This window comes from Solanum dulcamara, chromosome 5, assembly GCF_947179165.1.
Source record: "Solanum dulcamara chromosome 5, daSolDulc1.2, whole genome shotgun sequence".
Lineage (NCBI taxonomy): Eukaryota > Viridiplantae > Streptophyta > Magnoliopsida > Solanales > Solanaceae > Solanum > Solanum dulcamara.
In genome coordinates this window covers 60856273-60860478 of record NC_077241.1, presented here as the reverse complement: position 1 = coordinate 60860478, position 4206 = coordinate 60856273, and positions in this window count along the sequence as shown.

Below are 4206 nucleotides of genomic sequence, written 5' to 3'. Positions count from 1 at the left end.
GTGGGTTAGGCTGACTTATCTGATGCAAAAGAAAAAGTGCCATCACGCTCGGATTTTGAATTGTGACAAAATATCACTCAAAATTGTGTATGAAAACCTCAAGAAATACGTAAAAAAGAAGGTATATTTCACTCATATATTTTGGGTATGAAAACTATATAAATCCATGTATATATCTTGCTTAAGACTAAGAATTTTGCTCACAATTTTTGTATATAAAAATTGTATAGAATTGATATGAAATATGTATGTCTTGCTCAAGAAAAGTCTATAGAATTAGGAAACCCTAATCTTTGTGTATATGTTTATAGAGAGAGGAGAAATGGGCTATGTCGGAATTGGGCCTTAGGCAGAAGGAGTTCCCTCTCTTTTATGCTTTTACTTTGGAAATATTATCAAATTACACACCTTATATTCTTATATTTTTAATTATTCCCTACCATTTGTAAAAATTTCAAAAAATTCTCTTCTGATACATACGAATGACGCTGATACATCGTGATTTGATACATAAGTCCTTTTAATGATACATCACTCATAATCATCCCTTTTACTTTTCTGCATTTGTATTATGGATTTGGGTAATAGGCCCAAATGAATTGTATTTTGATTTGATATTAACAAAATCCTGATATTTTGTCCAAAAATATATATCTCGTTCAATGATTAGAATTTCAGTCACAATTTCATGTATAAAAAATATATAAGCTTAATACAACTACAACACACATGCAAACTTAAAAAATAATTCTTATACAAACTCTAATATAATTATAATACAATTTTGATACATATTTGACTCAATTTAAGTATAACTTCAAACTTCAATGAACTCAAACTAAAATTCAGTTCAAAACTAGCAAAAATCTTATTCAAATTGCCTCAAATTTCAGATTCCAACCACCCTCGACGTTTCAAGACTTTTGAGATATCACCCACTTGAAACAATGTTCATTTGCAACAAATCAATTTTAAAAAAATTGAGTTTTGAGCTCCTTTAATGGATGATAATGGAGTTTTGACATATTTGATATGAATATTATTAAAAACCTCTTGCATCTTGAACGTATTTTTGTTAGTGGCTTGTATTTCAAATTTTCTGGTGTTCAAAAATTATTTTGGATAATTTTTTCAAATAATTTTATATAGTTCAACATATGTGATTGTGATTTTGATTGTGATTTGTGAGGTGCCTTTTTCCTCCACTGAAATCTAGTTTTTTTCATTTATTCATTGATGATTTTAATATTTGTAAGTGCCACCCACTTGATGAGGATATATAACAATGTGATGGATAAAATATTTGGCGTGAATGTGAAAGATGTATAACTTGTGGAGGGGACATTTAGAAGGAAAAAGAGTCGAGAATGGGTTGCGCACAATATTTAATATTTGTAAAATCTTGTTATGTTTGATAAACAGAGAAAATATACGTGAAGTATATTTCTTATTAAAATGGACTTTTGAAGCTCTGAACTTCTTTCTTAACAATTTGTTGTTCGATTTTTTTGAGGTCAAATTAAGAAAGCATAGAATTATCAATATTTGATACAAATAAGAAAGTATATAAATACAATTAATTGTTAGATAAATAAGCAATATTGCACAAATATAAGAGATATATAAATAAGTAATGTTAGACAATTATGGAATACACAATTGTTGGAGATATATAAATAATCAATTATATACAATTCCTATACATAAGAAAGAAACATAGATAAAATTAATTTTGTACAAAAATAGAATCCATATACTGATACAAATAAGAAAATATACAAATACAATTAACTGTTAGATAAATATGCAATATTGGACAAATATAAGAGATACGAATAAGTAATGTTGGACAATTGTTGAAAATACACAACTGTTGGAGATATACAAATAATCAATTATATATAATTTCTATAGATATACAAATAAGAAAAAAACACAAATACAATTTACTATGTACAAACAATATACAAATTCTGTAACACCCCATTTTTTTCGCCAAGACTCGAACCATTCTTTATGTGCGTGTAGGATCGAACTCAGTGATTTTTAGTTGTATATATGAGTTAGGATTAATTCCTAATTATTTGAAGTGTATTTGATGTGTTTTAGGGTCATAAGGGATCCCTAACACCAAGCCGAGTCTAAAGAATTTCTATCGGCTAAGTTTTTTGATGAGTCCGTATAAGGGTCAACTTCAAATAATCATATCTCCTAAAATATAAATAATTGGTGGCCCATAAACTATAAAATTAAAGGTATTTGAGTCTTCTTTCCAACGCCACCAAGTTTGTCTTATTTGGAGTTTGGTGTAAAAAGTTATGATCATTTTACTGGAGACGCTCTATCTTGGCAGAAGTCCGCGATGGATCCGCGACACGGAGAGGATACGGACTCCACTGCCTAAGACGAACGACACTCCCTTTATTTTTTTAGGGTATTTTTGTTCTATAATCCTTTGGAGAGTTATTCTAATGTACCTAAACTTGTAGAAATCACTTTTCCTCATTAAATACACTCTCATTCACTTCTAAACATCAACGCTCAAGAATTTTCAAGAAAGCATCAAGTTAGGGTTCTTTTTCAAAATTCTTCAACAAGGTAATTCCTTCATAGATTTAAAGCTTTCCAAATCAAACTTCTTCATCTATTCATGAATCGCTAAGAGAAATCTTAAATCCTAACCATAGGGTTTTCAAGAAAACAAGTCAAAGAATTTCAAGAAAGGGTCTCTTGATTGTTCTTCTTCAAATAAGATTTTTCATCAAGATTTATGGAGATTTTAAGGTATGTAACGCTAACCTAAAATATGGATTGAGTTCTTTCATATGCCCCATAGATGTGTTGGATAGAAATTGTGAAAGACTTGAACCCTCCATGAATGTTTTCTTGAATTTTCCTAAAACCCTAAAATACCTTTACATACTATTAATTGATTGATGATCTTCATGATTTGAATTCTTGAACAAATTACTTTTCACATGATACTTCATAAATTGTAGCCAAATTACTGTCCTGACATGATAGGACTTGATTGATTGTGGATCTATGATTGTTGATCCGTTCCTACTCTGGCAAGGTATGAACGGACGTGGAAACAACCTCGTCTTGTTGTATTATCACTGGCTCATAAGTGATAGTTGTCGGATAAGAGAAACTCTCATATAGGTTTTGATAGTACTCTGAGTCGGATTGGAATGGATTGGATTGGATTGTACATTACTGGTCTTGTCTAAATCATATTCTTGTTTAGACTTAGGACATCTTAATTGAATTGTTTCTTCTCCTGAGTTGACTGATTCTACCCTGATGCATGTTTCACTCTGCCATTTTACATACTCGTACATTCCATGTAGTGACGCCATTTGGCCTGCATCGTTTCATGATGCAGAGACGGGTACTAGAGATCATCAACAGGCGCACCGTTGAGGATCTATTCGCTTCTAGCTAGTTGGTGAGTCCTCCCTGTTTTCGGAGGATACCGCAGTTATCTTTTCAGCTTTGAGTTAGTTTTCCTTTATTTGATTTGTGGTAGCCATGAACTTGTCATTGGCACCTCTTGGATTGTTGATAAAGGCTTCATAGACTAGAGCGTGGATGATGTTGATTTGTTCATTTTGACTAATTTCATTCTTACTAGTTGTTAAATTGGACATGTAGTTGGCCTTTGTCCTTATTTATGAATAGAATCCTTGTGAGTTGAGTCTTCCGCTGATAGAATGTGACTGAATAAGAGTGTGATTGGACCAAGTGGTTCGCTTGAAGGCCAGAAATGGTTTTCGAGTGCCGGTCACGTCTAGGGTACCCTCCCGGGACGTGACAAATTCATATACAACACTATCAAATAGGAAAATTTCATTTATACAAATATAACTCTATAGAATTATATACAAATTCATATATGACACTAATTAAACAATAATTTATGTATGAATGCGATTGTAAATTGATACAAACATATTTAAACTGTATAAACGATAAAAAGGAGAAATTAAAATTTTACAAATAACTCCAATTATTCAACAACATCTTCATCCTTCGATCCAAGAATCGACATCATTCACATCTTCACTTTTTAAATTCTGAAATTGTTGGAGCACAATTTGGAGAGAGAAAGCAAACTTTAAAATTTCAAGTTAGATATGAATAAGTGAAATTAGGAAAAAAATCAAAGAGCGGAGAGATGAGAGAAAATTGATTTTATGTATA